The 22,381-nt window shown below is 42.2% G+C and overlaps 1 protein-coding gene across 4 annotated transcripts in view; it reads right to left on the reverse strand.

Moving 5' to 3' along the window:
• NKAIN2 (sodium/potassium transporting ATPase interacting 2) overlaps positions 1–22,381 on the reverse strand; it is a 746,352-nt gene that overhangs the window by 78,654 nt on the left and 645,317 nt on the right. The gene's annotated exons all lie outside the window — the stretch shown is intronic.

Consider the following 22,381-nt stretch of genomic DNA (forward strand, 5'->3'; position numbering starts at 1 on the left):
AAATTTGGTCCACTGTCTGCAATAAATATTGCTGGCAGTCCATGCTGGACAAATGTCCATCAGAGCTTTTCACAGGTAGCAGTGGAGGTGGTAGAGTCATTACATGCACTTCTAACCATTTTGAATGTGCATCCACTCTGATTAGAAACATTTTTGCCATATATGGGCTGGCAAAGTCCATATGTATGAGGAATCATGGCCATTCCCATAGGTGAAGGGGTGCTTGTGCTGGGGTCTGCTGGTGTATCTGATGTTGGTGATATCCCTTCATCCTTTTTTTTAAGTCCATAGTGCTGAGCCAAAGTTTTCATGTGTGGAAACGCTGAGGCACACTGTTGACTCGTATCCAGCTTCTCGTCCACTGTAATCCCCGGGTCCTTTTCTGCAGAGCCGCTCTAGCCAGTCAGTCCCCAGGCTGTAGCAGTGCATGGGATTCTTCTATCCTAAGTGCAGGACTCTGCACTTGTCCTTGTTGAACCTCATCAGATTTCTTTTGGCCCAATCCTCCAAGTTGTGTAGGTCACTCTGGACCTTATCCCTACCCTCCAGCGTATCTAACTCTTCCCCCAGCTTAGTGTCACCCACGAACTTGCTGAGGGTGCAATCCATCCCATCATCCAGATCATTAATGAAGATGTTGAACAAAACCGGCCCCAGCACCGACCCGTGGGACCCTCCGCTTGATACCGGCTGCCAACTAGACATGGAGCCATTGATCACTATGTGTTGAGCCTGACGATCTAGCCAGCTTTTATCCATCTTATAGTCCATTCATCCAATCCATACTTTTTTAACTTGCTGGCAAGAATACTGTGGGAGACCATATCAAAAGCTTTGTTAAAGTCAAGATATATCATGTCCATCACTTTCCCCATATCTACAGAGCCAATTATCTCATCATAGAAGGCAATGAGGTTGGTCAGGCATCACTTGTTCTTGGTTGACTGTTCTTGATCACCTTCCTCTCCTCCAAGTGCTTCAAAATGGATTCCTTGAGGCCCTGTTCCATGATTTTTCCAGGGACTGAGGTGAGGCTGTAGTTCTCCAGATTCTCTTTCTTCCCTTTTAAAATCAGTTTGATTGTCCCTGCATTCTAAATGGAAATCTTGTAAGTTTTTCACTGCTGATTCCATTGCGGTTGCTAATTTCTACTGCTTTGGGCCAGGTTAAGTTCCCCTCTGACAGCAATAGTCTTTGAATCCTCTTATTATTAATACCACAAGCAAATCTGTCCCACAGCATGTCCTTTAGGACATTTCCAAATGAGCACTATTCTGTTAGTCGTTTTAGCTCTGCCACATACCCAGCTACAGTTCACCTTGCCTCCTCATTCTTGAAACATTCTACAATAGTGCTAAGCTTTGGTTTGTAGTGCTCTGTTATCTGCTTACCCATAATACCACTGTATATGAATGAGTTGTACATACAGTGCACACAAAAACCAGCTGTGCCTCTTCTTCCTTTTCACATGAGTATTTCCTTCCTCCCTGTACAAAATATTCTCCACACTGCTTAAAAGCATGCATGTGCCCTGCAGATGGTAAGGAGCAGTACATGCTTGTAAGCATCCCACCCCACACAATTATCACCTTGGGGTGGCCAAGAGAGATACAAATTGCACTGAGTTCCCACAGACATGGTGTGTGGCAGTTTGTGCACACTCAATTAGTTTTTCAAGATATGAGATTAGAATTTCAGAGGTAGCCATGAGCTGGGCCTTAACTACTTACATTTCAAGCATTTTGCAAACCTTATTTCTTTTTTAATAGTCTTCCAGTCCCTAGTTTTAAAGGGGTTGAAAGAAGCAGGAATGAGTGGGTAGATGCGAAGTTTGCAGTACCTTTCAGATGATACGTAAATGATAATATAATATGCTCTGGAGCTGACCAAAGGATATTTCTTTACACAACAAAGTCCTAGAGTTAGAGAACTGCAAAACCAAACCAACAACACAAAAAATTCTTCTCAGAATTAAATTGAGGTAACTGGTGTTGTATAGGGTTAATCACCGTCCTATAATAAACACAACAGTTGGTAGCATGTGAGTGAATGCTGCCTGCTGTCAGCAGAGTCCTTGACTCTCCCAGTTTAAAAGCAGGTGCCTTCTCAGTAGTCACTCAGGCATCCCTACTTCCTGCTTCAAAGACTCCATCTTCTGGAAAGAGCCTGTCAGGTCCCATCTGTTTTTTGTGACGTCTCTAGCCCCCTGAGAGAGGGTCGTCCATTCCTATCTCCTGTCTGATGTCGGAAAACCAAAGGGGAATAACCCCTTCAATCTGCCAGAAATTGGTTTTCTGATATCAAGGACTTTGCCTCCGGGAGCTGCAATCTACCATACTTAGATGAAAATTAGTTTTGTAAGTATGATATTTTCTTCTGTTGTCTGCTTGGAAAAACTTCCATGTTTGCCAGTGTTCTTTTCTCTGCAGTGTGGATTGAAGGAGCTTAAATTTAAATAAACTATTAATGAGCAAAATCCCCAACATAAACATTTCTTATTATTGCAGCTGATGGGCAGGGAGTGGAAAGAAAGTAAATAAACTGTCTTTGAAACTCCTTGCCATTGAAATGAAAGTAAAACTTGTGTTTCAGCTATATGCAGTAAGCAGGCTATGGCTAGTATAATTAATTGCTGTTATATTTGTCAGAACCTTGAAAACAATTAGCATGTGACCTAGATGATATGACAGAATCATTAATCATCGAAAGTATTTCTCCAAATTGATTTATCAATCAAATAACTGTACTCTCACTACTACCTAAAAACATTTACAAAGTGCAGTGAATTTATTCTGTGTTTTGCCACATAGATATAGGCACATCCACTGCCCCCAAGGGGTTATAGCCTAAATAAGATTGGACAAACACAAACTCTAGAGAAAGCACAGGACAACCATCCAGGAGAAGGAGGATTTATGATAAGAACAAGGGAAGAGTTGAGTTTTAAGGAGGGATTTGGAACACAGAAGGGGTGTTTAGTGGGTGAGGGAAAGGAGACAGTTCCATGGGTAGAGACAGCATAACAGATGTCATGAAACCTTTAGCAGGAAAAGGAGATGAAGAGGCACAAGGCAAAAGGATTGGGAAGAGCACAGGAAGCCAAAGGAAAGATAAGGAGTACAGAGAAGTAGATACAGTCAAGAGTCTGTAGGGCCTTTAGGGTCAGAATAGGAAATTTCTATGGGACGCAGCAAGAAATATGAAGCCAATGAAGGGATTCAAAGAGTAGGGTTTGAGAGGAATATGACTTTAGCAACTGCATTTTGGACTAGAGGGGTGAAAGGTAGACAGCCTGGTAATAAAGGCAAGAGATAATCCAGTGGTAGACCAGGGATTTAGCAGTGGGGGTGGTAGGGAACAAGAGGAAGATGCAACAGAACTTAAAGACAGAGTGGACATGGTGAAGAGGGGAGAACAAAAGAAAGGTGATATATTACACAAAGATTATGAACCTTGGAGATGGCAAGGAGTTTTAAAGTAAAGAAAGGATGTGGAGGAAACAACTGTATAAAAGACAAAGGAAATATTTTTAAATATAATATAAACCTGCAGGATATTAAATAATTTGATAAGTTTATCTAAAAGAATTATTCATTTGCATGAATAAGAGTAGCAACTGTAATTAAATTAGGTGGGACAAAATAACAAGAGCTACCTATTCTCATATTTCAAAGCATAAACTAATCCCCAGATGTGATCAGCAAAATGAAAGTATAATATTGCCCAATTAAGTGTATTATGGGGATTGGGTTATATTATGCCTTAATCTGAAACACTCTCAGAGGATAGAATACTAGAGTATATGGACCCCCCGACTGTTCTGATAGATCAATTCCTATATAAAGATGCATTTGTAGGATATCTGTGATTTAAGATACCTACTGCCAGGGGCGGCTCTAGGCACCAGCAAAACAAGCTGGTGCCTAGGGCGGCCAAATCTAGGGGGCGGCAGGCTGGGCCGGTGGACCTGCCGCAGTCATGCCTGCGGGAGGTCCACCGGAGCCGCGGAGCCGCAGGCATGACTGCGGCGGGTGCCGTTGTCCCGCGGCTCCGGTGGAGCTCCCGCAGTCATGCCTGCGGCAGGTCCGCTCGTCCCGGGGCTCCGGTGGACCTGCCGCGGGAGCTCAACCGGAGCCGCAGGAAGAGGGGACCCGCCGCGGGACCGAGGAAGGGCGGCGCAGCACACCGGGCTGCCTGGGGCAGCCTGATTTCTAGAGCCGCCCCTGCCTACTGCAAAAGTTGAATCTGAATTTAAATATACTCAATAGAATGGCACAAAGAATGGCCTTTTCTTTACATACTATATTTACTTTCTACAGCACATCAGCTCAAGATAATTTCTATTGAGACCTCAGAGGTTACATTTTAATTCATTTTTAAGTAAAACTGTTATTACGGGAGTGAGACAGTAAGCCAAATGAACCTTTATGGACCATATTATATATAGATTTAAAATTACTCGGTTTGGAAAATTGCACTCGCAATGTTGAAATACTTTGGCTTTTTTTCTGTATTGTGATTGCTTTGTTAATAATGAATGAGAATTAGGTTATCTTCAGGTTACAGGGATATAATGGCCAATGTAAGGGTTATTTGCACCATCAGTTTAATTCTGCAGAGAAGATCTACATAATGCTGCTTTCAAATAGCTAATTCAAAATGCCATCTTGTTTGGGGCAAGCAGAGCTCTGGTGAGTGGTCAGAGGAGAAAGAGGCTATTGGAAGGTGAGGACAAGAATCAAAGGGTCTGATCAATGCCCATTGATGTCAATGGATTCTTTCCACTGACTTCAACAGGTGATGGACAGAGCTCAAAGATCCGGGCCAAATTCAGCCCTGGTGAAAGAAGACCTACATTCATTTAACTTGATTAAGCTCAGGGATGAATTGTTTCCCTTTTCTTTATTTCTCATTTTGCTGCTTATATTTTGCCTTCTTCTGACTCTTCACTTATTCTCCACAATTTGTCTAAAGAGATAACCTGCTATGGAAGAGGGACTGGTGGTGAAGAACAGTGGTTATTAGACCAATGCTAAAAGTGATGTCAGGGACATGAACCATAGTCACTTCATCACTGCCTCCAAGTAGAGATAAGGGTGCTATCAGCCTTCAATGTGTAGGACAGACTGTCCACTCCCAAGGACAGAGGGGTACAGGAGGCTTCCACAACTCCCTGAGGGAAATTACCACTGAGCTGCAGGGCAAATATATTGATGGATTGGTATAACACTGCAACCATTTGTTGTCCACAGCCACAGACACTCTGGTACCCACAGGGACACTCAACTCCATGTGTCACTAAGACTTTCTGACAGCTCTTTGGGCCTATAATAGTCAGGAGGGCAGGGGAAAGGTGGTGGGTACCAAAGCTATTATTTTTACCCCTTCTGGATTTGAACTCGTAGCTTGGACATAAAAGTCTCATGTAGCCCTTTACCTCTCCTGAAGCAAAATAAACCTGCATGACAGTCTTTCTCTCTTAAAAATACTCTGGAGTTTTATTAGGAAAATGTATTAGTAAGATGGGTATGAGAGTGTGTGTGCTGAGGGGCGGGATGGTTAAAATCCTAACACATTAGGATGATTAGCACATGAGAATGGCATTCAAGGTAACAAGAGGCAGACCTGTTTTCTAGAGAGGAAAGCAATTACACTGAGCAAAATGTGACAGAAACTGTAAATGCAGAACTGCACATTGCTTGCCTATGTTTCATATATAACTAGTGTTATTATGTTACTTAATGACACCAATTATTTAAAAATTAAGCACACAGTATTATTGTATTCAGATAGAGTTGCTATCTGTAGCACTTGAGGGCCAGACCTCCTTTAATAAATTCTACACGTGCCTTCAGTATTTTCTCTAGGGCTGTATTTTTTTTATGCTAACTCTTTTAGTGGAGAATCTCAGCCATAAAAAATTAAAAAGGTCAATTTTATGATGAAACACATGAGCCTGAATATTCTAGATGGCACCCTAGACTAAAAAAGCTAATTGCTTTTTCACAGCAGAACTCTCCTAAGTGCTCACAATGCAAACGGGTTCATATAAAAATCAGAATGCGTCTCTCCCCCGTTTCCAGGCCCGCTGGGATTTACTGAGATGAGTGACGCTGTAAAAATAGAAATCACCTGGAGCCTGTTAAAATTATAATCAAGTAAAACTACAATTACAACAGTCCTAATCCATCTGTCTCTGTACATCCACTGCACTTCCAGTCACCTGCCTTGGTCACATATGTAATTATAATGGAGTCAGAGATGACAAAATATTACCACGACATTCCAAATTGCAAGACACTGACACACCTTAGCTTGCTTATCTCTATAGCTTTAGTGTAGTTATCAGTCAGTAAACAAAAAAAAATGTAGTACATCTCTAGAACTATTGCAGGCAGAGATTGTTCAAGGATATCCATGTTTACTTCTAGGACCTGTATTTTATAATAATTTTGCATTGTGTTCTGTGTTTTAAATCCAGGTAAGTAAACAACACATTGCTGTTGGCTAACTGGCTCACATGAAAAGCACAGTGCTGTTCAATAAATATTTGTGGAAACATTACAGTAAATACAGTCAACAAATTCTCTAGTGTATAATGATAATTTTACCAAGTCAAGTTTGCAGCTGGTGTATATCAGCAGAACTCTGGACCCTAATTTGTATGGTTGAAGTTAGTTTCATTTGTTTATAATTATGAAAAACTCAATGAAAATTAATATTGCAAGGGAAACCCCCACAAACTTGGTATAATTCAGCAGGTGTCTTCCCAATCAGAGCCCAAGGACTAGAATAGCAGGGGATTAGAATACACAGCAATTATCAAGCGGAAAGTCCCTATGGGGAAATTCATTTGATTCATGTTCTTGCCATTAAATCCCTCATTTTCATAAACACTAATTCACCCACAAATTTACTTAAATGTGCCCTAGAACCTTTTACATCAGGTGCTACATCACCACTTTTAAAGCAAAAACACTATATTATTCTTATTTACTATATTGTTTGATTATGTGCTGTATTATTACATGTCCATCAGGAGCTAAAATGGTCAGGAGGCAACCCCATGCTCTGGATGTCCCTAAACCTTCAACTGTCAGAAGCTGGGACTGGATGACTGGGGATGGATCACTCAATAATTGTCCTGTTCTGTCCAGTCCCTCTGAAGCATCTGGCCTTGAAGACAGGATACTGGGCTAGGTGGACCATTGGTCTGACCCAGTATGGTCATTCTGTTCAAGGGCTTTAGTTTGGGCTCATCTCCAGTTTTGGTGAGTTTCTATCAGAGCTAAGTGGTCTAGATAAAAATCTGAGGTGCTATGAGTAAATTACTGAGTTTATGGACAATGGATAGGCCTCATTTCATTAGTCTGGAATTGCAATCATCTGGGGAAATACTCAAGGTGATGATGTGGACATTTTGAAAATTCCAGCAGCCATCTCCAGCTTGCTCCTTCTAAGAGTGAGCATCTGTCACATACTTGTAAAGTGTCACTTTTTGAAAAGGATTAAGACAGTTTTAAGTGCATACCAGCAGAAGATCTGGCCCAGAGGGAGCATTTCAGGATGGAGACTGCAATATGCTGTAGTAGGATATTAGGTATTCCTCATATTTTAATATAGTAGAATTAAATAAAGGGAGTGGGGTGTGGGATGAGGGAGAGCACATGCATGCAGGTTGACCTGAGGTTCAGAATGACCACTAGAGGCCCTGTGGTTCCTGGGATTATGTGCTTCTGTGCTCGCCTCTTTTGGCAAGAGCAGTCAAATGGCAGTTATATCAGAATCCCTGTTCCCTTCCCCCTGTGATAGCAACTTGGGCCCCACTCTTGCTTGGAGCTTAACAAATCATAAAGTAAGTGTGTGTGTGTGTGTGTGTGTGCGCGCGCACGCGCGTGCACTCACTTGGTATCTGGCTAATAAGTGGAATTAGGATCTGCATCTTTAGAGAACAATAATACATGTTCATTTTACTCCATTTGAATCCATGCAAATTTTGCTGCAGCATTATATTCTGATCATTGCAGCAGGAAGTAATCATGGCAAGAAACAGCTAGCAACCAAGGAACAAATCCTTTTCTTATGGCACACAAAGATTTCAGGAACTTCTTTACAGAACACAGAGTCATTGGAACATAAAAGCCAAGTTCATACAAAGCATAAAACAATGATTTGAGAGATGAATGCTTCTGAAGACCAAATTGATTTGGGCTGTTTGTAACTGAAAATGTTTGCAAGAGTACAGTGCCATCTTTGAAATATATCTGGGAGCATGGGCGGTTCCGGGCCCCAGCATGCCAAGTGCGTGCTTAGGGCGGCATGCTGCGGAGGGCACTCTGCCGGTCGCCGGGAGGGCGGCAGGCAGCTCCGGAGAACCTCCCGCAGGCGTCCCTGCGAGGGTCCGCTGGTCCCGCGGGTTCGGTGGGGCATCCTCAGGCATGCCTGCGGGAGGTCCACCAGAACCGCGGGACCAGCGGACCCTCCGCAGGCACGTCTGCGGGAGGTCCACCGAAGCTGCGGGACCGGCGACCGGCAGAACCCCCCCCCCCCGTGGCATGCCGCCGTGCTTGGGGCGGCGAAATGGCTAGAGCTGCCCCTGTCTGGGAGATCTATTTTAGACAGTCAGCATCTGGCTACAGCAAAATTTCTGCACAGTTCTCTAAAGGAGAATCAGGGTGTGTCATCTGAAAATCGGGCAGACACCACCAGCTGATAGAGAAAATACCAAGTGGCTACTAAGCAGTGCCAGCTCAGACGAGACACACACCCATTTGTGTCTAAATCTTCTGGAGAATAAATCATTTCCGGAAGCAGGGACAGAGACTACAGTTTATTAATCCTTGAGAGACCAGAAGATATTGTCCACTCTGACACTCTGTTTTGTATGGGCAGGCTGCAGAAGCAGTAAATCCTATTAACCTGGTCAAAGTCAAATGAAGACATTTTAAAAATGGAACAGCTATTACATGCTCTGTTCAAAGAACACCTTATCAAAGAGAGGTTAAATGGATGTACTGCCTATTAGAATATGTACAGTTACACTGCAAAATAACAGAAACCTTCCTTCTACCTGTTCATGTCCTTCAGATTTTTTATTATTATTAATTATATCTACAAGCATAGTTAGCTGACCCTGCAAATATTATCTTCAGTTCTGCCAACAAGTATATATGCTAATTTTCTGGATAAAAAAATCAGTTTAATGCTAGCAGGAGTACTATGGAACATTCCTATATTAAACTATGCCTTCAGTATCGCACACTTCCTCAACCAAAAACATATGGCATTCTGTGCGCATGGGCCACTCTGGAGATTTACTGTAATTATATCATGATGTGCTTATTGTTATGGATTCAGCAGCCTTTCTTGCATCTCTACCTGCTTTGTTCAGGAGCAGCTGCTAGCTTCAAGCTGTTGCCTGCTTCCAGCAGCAAAAGCTGAATGAAGGAATGCTTTCTAGGGAAGACATGTTTTGAAGCAGACACACTGACAATACAACGGTTCACTGGGGGATTATAACGTTGACTGGATAAAAGTCTAGTAATCAGTCTATGATAATTTATTGATGCTGGGTCCAGTTTGCTTAAAAAATTCTCTCTTATTTGTAAGCGTTTGGAGGCCTTTAACTGCTAAAAGCATGCAATGGTCTTTTACAAAGTGACTGCTATTTGGAGATTCATTAAACCTAATGATTTCCTCTTATGCATAAATGACTATTAGGACAAACCCACTAGCTGTGCAGAGAGGGGAGTGCAGAATCACTTGAAACAAGAACATGACATCCTCCTCATATCCTCTCTGAGACATTAGAATATGTAGTACATGTATTTACTAGCAGCCTGAAACAGCTGGCAAAATGTTGAGTGCACAAGTTAAGACTGCATAGTATAAACTGAATTTCAGTATGTGGGGTTCCTGCAGGTATTACTCTATAATTACGGGGCCCAATTCAGCAGTCCTTATTTGAGCTAAACTCCCATTAGCTTCAATGGTAGTTTTGTCCGAGTGAGGACTGAGGGACAGTTACTATCACTTATCATATGAGCCTTTGATTTCTCAAATACAGAAAACCTTCCTGAAGAAATATGTGACAAGTACAAGGTGACAGACAGAGAAACCAATTTCCCTATTAATTCACATCTTATCCACAGGTTTTACTGTCCCTGATCTTCACGGGTGGGTAAGGAAGAAGGAAGCTGGTTAATTAATTAGGGAGCCCTATGGGTGCAGGGAATGTTGGAGACTCCTCCATTGTGCTACTGTCATATTGCCGTTGCTGGAAATGACCGCTATTAATATTTTATTGACTAGAACCTCTGGGGAAGAGTCCAGATGTGACCATTTCATTACTCTCTGTAAATGCATTTAAAGAAAAAAAAATTCTACTATGTCAATATAAGACTCCCATGTATAGCAACCCACACTGTCAATAGCTAAATGCCCCTAAGAATTGGCAAATATCATTTTCTGGCAGTGACAAATCACACAGGAATCATCTGCTCCAGAACCACATAAAGCCTGCACACAAAAAAAAAAAAAAAAAAAAAAAAAAAAAAAAGGCCAGGCACTCCATTATTAATCTGTGTTCATTAACATGTAACCATTTCCTTTTCCACATTTAGAACTGAGTGGAGGTTAAGTTAGCAGTGCTCAAGGTTGCAGATAAAAAAAAAATCCTGTCTGCTGGAAAAAGGAATCTGCCTTATTGGCTTTGGAAATATGAATCCCTTTGTGCCAATCAATTTACAGAGGTTGGGAATTGAAGAACAGTGATATCTAAATGGTTCTGCAGTTTAACTGAATGGTGCTGCTAAAGAGCACATCTTGAAAGCCCAAACAATATATCAGCAGCACACAAATGTGCTGTCTAGCCAAACCATTTCCAGTGGGCTTTGTAGGTATCATCTGCTGAGGAAATGATTGAAAGTAGGCTGACATCCTCTCAAAGTATGTGCTAAGAACAGATTACCTGTGCTTTTATGGAAAGGTCATTCTTTTTATTTGGGTGGAACAATGACATTTTCACTATTACCTGTCAGTTGAAATCTTGGCATCAGGTGAGAGTTCCAAAACACTCATGCCAAAAAATATCTCCGATTCCTCTCTAGTATAGAATAATAGAATTGAAGCATCATAGAAGCTAGAGAAGGAAAAGTCCTTAAATCATCGATTTCTCTGCAAATACAGGAGTATTTCCGACAGTGCCTAGATTGCGTTCTACACTACATATATGTAGAAATGGGATTTGTCTTCTATAGCTAACAGGTTTTTTTCATCTGATGCTTGTCTACAGCATGGCAGACTCACTCCTCCCTTCCCCTCATCCCCACTGCCTTCTATACAGTGGTGTCATCATTCTACATCACCCAACTTTCTTATTTAATCAATAGAAAAAACACCTTGGTTTGCATCAGCATTCTCCTGCAACTCATACTCAGGGGCGGCTCTAGACATTTCGCCGCCCCAAGCACGGCGGCATGCCGTGGGGGGCGCTCTGCCGGTCGCCAGGAGGGCGGCAGGAGGCTCCGGTGGACCTCCCGCAGGCGTGCCTGTGGAGGGTCCACTGGTTCCGCGATCCGTTGGTCCCGCGGCTTTGGTGGACCTTCCGCAGGCACGCCTGCGGGAGGTCCACTGGAGCTGCCTGCCGCCCTCCTGGCAACCGGCAGAGCGCCCTCCGCGGCATGCCGCCCCAAGCACGCGCTTGGCATGCTGGGGCCTGGAGCCGCCCCTGCTCATACTCATGTTCTCGGTGATCAGATGAGGGCTTTGCAGTGGGCGATCACTCAGATTTTTTGAGAGTGGAGATAGTCTCTGAATACCCAGATGTCTGCCCTGTCCCCCAGCACTAAAACTATATCTCAAGAAAAACACTGATTTTTTGCAGGCTTCTTCGGTTGGCCCTTCCTTTCAAGGAAGAATTTCTTAGCATGATAAGAAGGACCCTTCCAGGACCAAAATAACATGACCACTTTTCTCACTCCACCTCCTTGGCCTGCCTTAATAATTCATGAATAGTACATTTACAGTGTTTTAAAAGGCACTCTAGTTGAAATGCATATAGGATAAAATGAAGAAAAAAGCTAAAAATTCATAATGTGATGTTGAGTGATGTTTTACACACTCACAGAAGTCAGAATAATCAAAGTCATAGTTCTCAGCTTCCATTTTCTTATATGCAGATGTAGAATTTTCTATGCTCAAGTGCTTAGTTCCACTAAAATCAATAGACTTGTGAGTGTGGAAATCTACCTGATATGGTACCTTCAATAAGACCAAGTTGCAGCGGCTGAGAGAAAAAGCGTTTTTTGTGTGCCTTCTATTAATTCAGCAAGCCAGTTTTTAAAAATTGTGTGTGTACCATTTTGTGTTCATAATTACAGATACATAAGGGATAATTCAAAGCAAATACCCAGGTGTATGCCTAAGTGTCGTAATGTGTGCTCAGTTAAAGCTTTTGCAGAGAGATGTCACAGCAATGAAATGTAGGGTAGCACACAGAATCATAGAAGATTAGGGTTGGAAGAGACCTCAGGAGGTCATCCAGGCCAACCTCCTGCTCAAAGCAGGACCAACCCCAACTAAATCATCCCAACCAGGCCTTTGTCAAGCCAGACCTTAATAGCCTCTAAGGATGGAAATTCCACCACCTCCCTAGGTAACCCATTCCAGTGCTTTACCACCCTCCTAATGAAATAGATTTTTCCTAATCTCCAACCTAGACGTCCCCCACTGCAACTTGAGATCATTGCTCCTTGTTCTGTCATCTGCTACTACTGAGAACAACCTAGCTCCATCCTCTTTGGAACCCCTCTTCAGGTAGTTGAACGCTGCTATCAAATCCCCTCTCGCTCTTCTCTTCTGCAGATTAAATAATCCCAGTTCCCTCAGCCTCTCCTCATAAGTCATGTGCCCTAGCCCCCTAATCATTTTCATTGCCCTCTGCTGGACTCGCTCCAATTTGTCCACATCCTTTCTGTAGTAGGGGACCCAAAACTGGACACAATACTCCAGATGTGTCCTCACCAGTGCTGAATAGTGGGGAATAATCACTTCCCTCAGTCTGCTGGCAACACTCCTATTAATGCAACCCAATATGCTGTTAGCCTTCTTGGCAACAAGGGCACACTGTTGACTCATATCCAGCTTCTCGTCCACTGTAATCCCCAGGTCCTTTTCTGTAGAACTGCCGCTTAGCCAGTCGGTCCCCGGCACATGGTATTCTTCCATCCTAAGTGCAGGACCTTGCACTTGTCATTGTTGAACCTCATCAGATTTCTTTTGGCCCAATCCACCAATTTGTCTAGGTCACTCTGGACCCTATCCCTACCCTCCAGCATATCTACCACTCCCTTCAATTTAGTGTCATCCATGAATTTGCTGAGGGTGCAATTCATCCCATCATCCAGATCATTAATGAAGATGTTGAACAAAACTGGCCCCGGGACCGACCCCTGGGGCACTCTACTTGATACCAGTTGCCAACTAGACGTCAAGCCATTGATCACTACCCACGGCGTCAGATGATCTAGCCAGCTTTCTATCCACCTTATAGTCCATTAGTCCAATCCATACTTTTTTAATTTGCCGTGGGAGACGGTATCAAAAGCTTTGTTAAAGTTAAGATATATCATGTCCACCGCTTTTCCCCATGTCCACAGAGCTAGTTATCTCATCATAGAAGGCAATCAGGTTGCTCAGGCATGTCTTGCCCTTTGTTGACTGTTCCTGATCACCTTCCTCTCCTCCAAGTGCTTCAAAATAGATTCTTTGAGGCCCTGTTCCATGATTTTTCCAGGGACTGAGGTGAAGCTGACTGGTCTGTAGTTCCCCAGATTCTCCTTCTTCCCTTTTTAAAAGATGAGCACCATATTTGCCTTTTCCAATCATCCAGGACCGCCCCCGATCGCCACACGTTTTCAAACATAATGGTCAATGGCTCTGCAATCACATCAGCCAACTCAGTCAGCACTCTCGGATGCATTGCATCTGGTTCCATGGACTTGTGCATGTCCAGCTTTTTAAAATAGTCCTTCACCTGTTCTTTCACCACTCAGGGATGCGCACCTCCTCCCCATACTGTGCTACCCAGTGCAGCAGGCTGGGAGCTGACATTGTCTGTGAAGACCGGGGCAAAAAAAAGCATTGAGTACTTCAGCTTTTTCCACATCATCTGTCACTAGGTTGCCTCCCTCATTCAGTAAGTGTCCCACACTTTCCCTGACCTTCTTCTTGTTGCTAACTCACCTGTATAAACCCTTCTTGTTACCTTTCACATCCCTTGCTAGCTGTAACTCCAATTGTTCCACATACATGTTTGCACACAACTTTGAAAACGTGGTTTAAAACACCAGCCATAATAGTGTGTAATGTACTGGTGAATGTGTGTTACAGGTCTGCGCCCAATCCAGAGACGATGGGAATCTGTAACAGTCACAGCTCGAGCACGGGCTATTTAGTTCAAGCTAGAGCAGCTCATGCTTTTAGCTCTGGATATCACCAGTTCAATCCCTGACACGTTGGCCAACATGGGAGCCATAACAATAGCACACTGAAGTGAATGCACTACACTCTGGGCAGGTCTACACTACAAATTTACATCGGCACAGCTGCATCACTGTAGTGCGCCTGGTGAAGATGCTCTAAGCCAATGGATGAGAGTTCTCCAGTCAGTTTAATAACCCCACCTCTGTGAGAGGCGGTAGCTATGTCCCACCAACATAGTCCTGTCTCCACGGGCGGCTAAGGTCAGTATAACTATGTCACTCAGGATTGTACATTTTTCACACTCCTGAGCGATGTACTTATACCGAAGTAAGTATGTAGTATATACCAAGCCTCAGTCAGGTACTGACTAACAGGGGACTATGCTATATAAGTTAGTAAGAATACTGGGCACAATAAGATAGTTATGTACTGCAGGTATTTACATATCCGCTCCTCAGGATTTTCTTTCTAAATAGCAACTGGGGTGTGTTTTCTGTACCTTCAAAATAATCTCTGGGAAGAGTCTGGTGAACTGCGGTCTGGAATGTGTGTTTCCAATATGGGAAAAGGAATTACTTGTTGTTTGACCATATATTATAATGGAAGACCTTAGAGTATAAACAGCTTGCATTCCTTAGTAATCATTATTATTATTGTATGTATTTCTAAAGTACCCATCACTATATCATCTGGGTTCTCTTACATACATTTTCACATGTAAGGAATATCCAAAATGGGAGAATAGCCATCAAAGAGGTTCTCCCTCAGAATGTCTTACAAGGAGGGTCAGAATCCAAGTGAAGTTGGCTGGTCCCCACCCAACTGTTTGGAAAACACCTGCATGCCACAAAGAGATGAGTCTCACATTGAATTCTGACAGTATAAAGAGTTGGGGCCAACCTGATTCTCAGTGGGAACAAGTTCCACCATTTGCCTTCACTAGTATGAGAGAGCTAGTGAGTCCCAGCATGCTCCCAAGAACTGCCTGGTCGCGGTCTACTCATGCTGATGCACTTCTCATCCATGAAAGGCAGCTGTATCCTCAGACTACTCTACTGAAAGGCTAATTCATATGCTTCATGGGGAGGGGGAAAGGGGGGACAATTGATCCTGTCTGGATCACCATGTGCTAATATTAGGAAAATAAATCTGGTGCTGTAAATCCTGAACATGCAAATAACCCTAAAGCTGACTTGACTGCAGTTTTTTCATGCAGCTAGCATAGAACTCACTTAATGTGAATGAAATTTATTTAGAAGAGAATCCTTTATGTAAATGAATGAGTACAATTTTACATACAGAGCTCCCTGCTTTTTAAAAAGCAATTTATGCAAGTACTGTATACGCTTTGATATGTGCAACTGAGTTTCTGACAAAGACGGGCAAAAGAAAGCAGGTGGAATCTGATAAAGGGAGTCAACAGATAACATATGCAGGCATAGAGAAATCTCTCTCTCTCTATTTTACTCCTTGAAAACACTAATGACATGTGCCCTAACATTATTGTCAAATATAGAAACAGCAAGATACTGTGCTCTGAGGCAGGGTCAAAGAAACCTGAACCTGATGTCACTCCTCTGCTAACAGAGCATGACACTGTTATTAAATTAGCAATGGTTTATACCCTCCTTCCATTGCACTAATTGTACCCAGTTCTGCAGTAAAGACTAGTCTTTCTCAAGTACCAATCTATACTAGTTAGATTTTTTAAACAGATAACTGTATTGACCTAGAACAGAACTCCAGGCTAATCAAATAAGGTTATTCTTCACCATCAGGTTCAAAGAGTCAAAAGTTGATTATGAGAAGTTCTGGCTCATTTTCCTATAAAATTGATATCCCTATGACTACACAAGCACAACAAGAGGCATCAGGCACTTTGAAAGCACCTTGTGAGAAACTTCTTCAGATGTTCACTTTGTATATCTTTAGACTGGCACTCACAGTTTGTAACAGTCCTTCTACATAAGCACAAAATTACTCACAACATCCTGCCCTCAGCTCTGGACAGACTCTTCCTTCCTAACATATTCCCCCCTCATTTTTTACTCTTCCAAATTTCTTTCCTCCTCAGTTTCCTCTCTTCTGAGCTCACCCAAGTTTCCCAATTAGGCTATGGGTGGGTTCTTTGATCTTACTGAAAGTAAGCTCTGTCTTTGTAAGAGAAGTGTTATTTAAAAAGATTCAGTTTATATTTTATTCTAAAAATAGGAATTACATACTCATGTACTAGACTATTAAAAGTGTTCAAAACCTATGTCAAACAGTATTCTTTCCTTAGAGATTTTGATCTTTCATTTGAATTCAAAGCCCCTTTAATATACTATGAAGAGCCTAGAAGATGATGGCTAGCTCACAGCCTGGGTGGCTTGGATAAAATGGGACCCTGATTTGACCTGCTTATCATTTTGACTTAATAGATTCAACACCTCCTTATATTTTGTTCATTTCTACTAAGTAGCATATTGGGGACACACTAGTACCCAGGGCCACCCAGAGGATTCCGGGGGCCCGGGGTCTTCGGCGGCGGGGGGCCCCGCTTCGGCGGTAAGTCGGCAGTGGGGGGGTCCTTCCGTTCTGGGACCCGCCGCCAAAGTGCCCCAAAGATCCACGGCGGGGACCCCCCTCCACCGAATTACCGCCGAAGCCGGACCTGCTGCCGAAGTGCAGCCCCCGCCGCCGCCGAAGTGCAGCCCCCACCGCGGGTCTTCGGGGCACTTCGGCGTCGGGTCCCAGAACGGAAGGACCCCCCCCCCCGCCGCCGAATTACCGCCGAAGACCCGGCTGCACTCCGGCGGCAGGTCCCGCTTTGGCTGTAATTCAGCGGTGTGGGGGTCCTTCTATCCCAGAGAGGAAGAACCCCCCCGCCAGCGAAGACCGGGAGCTCTCATCAGGCTCTCATCATCTCAGATCTCAGTTACTGCAACATTCTTTTCTCTGGTCTTGAGAAATGTGATCTTGCCCCACTTATGTCCATTCAGAATGCTGCTGCAAAGATCCTTTTGCCAGCGCATCACTTTGACCATGTATCCCTTCTTTTTGTATCCCTCCACTGGCTCGCATCAAAGATACTTGTTTTCACTTTCAAGGCCGTTCATGGCCTATCCCACGCTATCCTATCCTTATTGCTAATTCACTGTCAAGATGTCAACTCCCACCTCTGATTGACTCATGATGCTAGCCTAAATCATCCATGTTGTGCTTTCTTTCATGCTGGCCCTCACACCTGGGAGAGGCTCTCTGTAAACATATACAAAACTACTTCCTTAAAATTCTCTTTTGCTGTGGTGCCTAAGAAAAAATCCAAACAAACCCAAATTAAAAAAACAAACAAACCCTGACAACATTTGGCTGCTGGTATGCTGAGATCACTGCCTATCCTGCTGACCAATATTGTTTCATTATGTCCTTGTGCTCCCCCTTGTGTCTGTCTGTATTCATATGTGGTCTCTTGTCTTATATTTGGATTGTAAGCTCTTTGGAGCAGAGACTGTCTTCTCTAGGTCAGATAGTACCTCGCAGAATAGGGTCCAGGGTCCATGACTAGGGTTCCTAGGTAATACAAATAATAATATTTAATAGCTGTATTTGAGTAAAATACATACCACATTTAGGATTCAATTTAAGGAACAAGGAAAAAAACTCTCCAGGAAATCAGAACTTTACATGAACACACTCTCTGTCTCCCTTTCCTCACTTAGTGCTATGGTTCCTGTTCTGTGCTGCATTGGGCAGAGTACAGGTAGCAACATAATGACAATTGCTGTTTTTTCTCAGCGTCAGAGGCTAGAACTTGAGTAAATTTAGCTTCTATCATACAGAAGGTGCCACAACAACATCGACGATTCATAGATTCTAAAACTAGAAGGGACCATTGTGATCACAACGCTGAGAACAATTATGAGACAAATCAGTGGGGAGGAACAATTTAATCAGAGAAGTGCAAATGATAATTGGGAATAATTTAAGAACGTTACTAGATGCCCTAAAAAGCCACAATTGAAGAAGGAGATACTGATTTTAAAAAGACCCAGTTTAGAGGGGAACTGAAGGCAACTGTAAAAAATAAAATATAACAAATGAAAGTTGACAGTAATAAATATAAATCAGAAGTTAGGGATTGTAGAAAATTGAGACAGGAAGCCAAGGGACACAAGGAGTAATCTATAGCCAGTAGAATTAAGGACAAAAAGAAGAAGTTTTAACAATATATTAGGAATAAAAAGAATCCTGACAATAGTATTGGTTCATTGATAGATGGAAAAGGTAGAATTATCAATAATGCAGAAAAGGCAGAAGTTTAAAAAAAATGTAAGTTCTGTATTTGGAAAAAAACCAGATGACACCATCTCATCAGATGATAACATTCTTTCCATTCCACTATTATCTTTGGAGGCTGTTAAACAGAAGCTGTTAAATCAGCAGGTCCAGATAACTTGCATCCAAGAGTTTTAAAAGACCTGGCTGGTGAGTTCACTGGAACTTTAGTGCTTATTTAGTTATTCAATAAGTCTTAGACTTCTGGATAAGTTCCAGAAGAAAGATAATGCTGTGCCAATTTTTAAAAAGGGTAAATGGGATGACCTGCGTAACTATAGGCCTGTCAGCCTGACTTTGATCCTAGGCAAGATAGTAGAACAGCTGATACATGACTCAATTAATAAAGAATTAAAGGAAAATAATGTAATTAATGCAAATCAAAATGGGATTATGGAAAACAGACCCCGTAAAACTATCTTTTTAAAATGAGATTACAAGTTTGGTTGATAAAGGAGATAATGTTGCTGTAAAATATTGAGACTGCTGTAAGACATTTGACTTGGTATCTCATGACATTTTGATTAAAAAACTATAATGATATAAAATCAACATGGCACATATTAAAATGGATTAAACACTGGCTAACTGTCTCAAACTGTGAATGTGAATTGGGAATTATCATTGTTTGGGTGTTTCCAGTGGGTCCCATATGAACACCACTGGAAACACACACAATGAGCTATTTTACATTTTTATCAATGACCTGGCACAAAACCTAAAATCATCACTAATAAATTTTGATGACACAAAAACTGGGGTGGTGGGGTGGGGTGGTGGAAAATAATGAATAGGACAGGTCACTGATTCAGAATGATCTGGATCACTTGGTAAACTGGATTGCAAGCAAACAATATGTGTTTTAATATGGCTAAATGTAAATGTATAGATCTAGGATCAAAGAATGTAGGCCTCACTTACAGGATGGGGAACTCTATCCTGGGAAGCAGTTACTCTGAAAAAGATTTGGGGGTCCTGGTGGATAATCAGCTGAACATGAGCTCCCAGTGAGATGCTGTGGGCAAAACAGCTAATGTGATCCTGAGATGCATAAACAGGGAAATTGCAAGTAAAAGTAGAGAGGGTATTTGGCATTGGTGTGACCATCGCTGGAATACTGCGTCCAGTTCTGGTGTTCTAACTTCAAGAAGGGTGTAGACAACTTGGAGAGGGTTCAGAAAAGAGCCACGAAAATGATTAGAGGATTGTAATGTTGCCTTATAGTGACAGACTCAAGGAGCTAAATCAATGTAGTTTAACACAGAAAAGGTTAAGGGATGGCTTCATTAGAATAGTGAGAATAATTAATCACTGGAACAATTTATCAGGGGTCACGGTGGATTCTCCATCACTGACAATTTTTAAATCAAGATTGTAAGTTTTTTCTAAAAGATCTGCTCTAGGAATTATTTTGGTAGAAGTTCTATGACCTGTGTTCTATGGGTGGTCAGACTAAATGATCACAGTGGTCGCTTCTGGCATTGGAATCTATGAATCTAGTCTGACCTCTCATAGAACACAGCCCATAAAACTTACCAGAATTAATTTCCGTTTGAACCAGAACAGATTTTGTAGAAAAAACATCCAATCGTGATTTTAAAATTGCCAGTGTTTCAATGATTAATGACCCTCAGTGTAAAAAATGTATGCCTTATTTCTAGTAGGAATTTGTTTTAACTTCCAGCCATTGTTTCACCTTCCTCTGCTAGATTGAAGAGATTAGTTCTTGTGCTGTTGGACAGCATAGAACAAGTTATGTGTCTCCACATTGTTTTGTTCTGTGCCAAATCTGGCACGTTATAGGGTATGTGAGGTACAAGTGTCTGTTGATGGCATCCAGTCATTGTGGCTTACGTCTTCTTTTCCATCTTGCTTTCATTGGGTCAAAGACAAAGAAGATTTACAGGAGATAATGCTGCCCTCTTCTTAGAATCATAGAAGATTAGGGTTGGAAGAGACCTCTGGAGGTCATCTAGTCCAGCCCCCTGCTCAAAGCAGGACTAACACCAACTAAATCATCCCAAGCAGGCCTTAAAAACTCTAAGGATGGAGAACAGTTTTTCCTAATATCCAACCTAAACCTCCCCCACTGCAACTTGAGACCATTGCTCCTTGTTCTGTCATCTGCCACCACTGAAAACAGCCTAGCTCCATCCTCTTTGGAACCCTGCTTCAGATAGTTGAAGGCTGCTATCAAATCCCCTCTCGCTCTTCTCTTCTGCAGACTAAATAACCCCAGTTCCCTCAGCCTCTCCTCATAAGTCATGTGCTCAGGCTCCCTAATCATTTTCATTGCCCTCTGCTGGACTCTCTCCAATTTTTCCATATCTTTCTGTAATGGGAAATCCAAAACTGGATGCAATACTCCAGATGTGATTTCACCAGTGCCAAATAGTGGGGAATAATCACTTCCCTTGATCTACTGGCAATGTTCCTACTTTCATAGCCGGCACTGCAAGGTATTTACGTGCAGATATGCTAAACATTCGTTCGCCTCTTTGTGCTTTGGCCACCATTCCAGAGGACATGTTTCCATGCTGATGACACTCCTTAAAAAAATAATGCATTAATTAAATTTGTGACTGAACTCCTTGGGGAGAATTGTATGTCCCCTGCTCTGTTTTACCTGCATTCTGCCATGTATTTCATGTAATAGCAGTCTCGGATGATGACCCAGCACATGTGGTTCCTTTTAAGAACACTTTCACTGCAGATTTGACAAAACTGAAAGAAAGTACCAATGTGAAATTTCTAAAGATAGCTACAGCACTCATCCGAATATTTAAGAATCTCAAGTGCCTTCCAAAATCTGATTGGGACAAGGTGTGGAGCATGTTTTCAGAAGTCTTAAAAGAGCAACACTCCGACGCAGAAACTACAGAACCCAAACCACCAAAAAAGAAAATCAACCTTCTGCTGGTGGCATCTGATTCAGATAATGATAATGAACATGCATCGGTCCACAGTGCTTTGGATTATTATCGAGTAGAACCCGTCATCAGCATGGATGCATGTGCCCTGGAATGGTGGTTGAAGCATTAAGGGACATATGAATCTTTATCGCATCTGGCACATAAATATCTTGCGACACCGGCTATGACAGTGCCATGAAAATGCCTGTTCTCACTTTCAGGTGACATTGTAAACAAGAAGTGGGCAGTATTATCTCCTGCAAATGTAAACAAACTTGTTTGTCTGAGCGATTGGCTGAAGTAGGGTTGAGTGGACTTGTAGGCTCTAAAACGTCACTTTTTTTTAATGCAGTTTATTGTGTACATAATTCTACATTTGTAAGTTCAACTTTCATGATAAAGATTGCACTACAGTACTTGTATTAGGTGAATTGAAAAATGCTATTTCTCTTGTTTTTTTATAGTGCAAATACTTGTGATCAAAAATAAATATACAGTGAGCATCGTACACTTTGTATTCTGTGTGGTAATTGAAATCAATATATTTGAAAATGTAGAAAACATCCAAAAATATGTAAAGAAATGGTATTCTATTGTTGTTTAACACTGCGATTAATCGCAATTAATTTTTTTAATTGCATGACAGCCCTAATCATTTGACATTTTCG

This window comes from Mauremys reevesii, linkage group 3 (genome assembly GCF_016161935.1).
Source record: "Mauremys reevesii isolate NIE-2019 linkage group 3, ASM1616193v1, whole genome shotgun sequence".
In the NCBI taxonomy this organism is placed as follows: domain Eukaryota; kingdom Metazoa; phylum Chordata; order Testudines; family Geoemydidae; genus Mauremys; species Mauremys reevesii.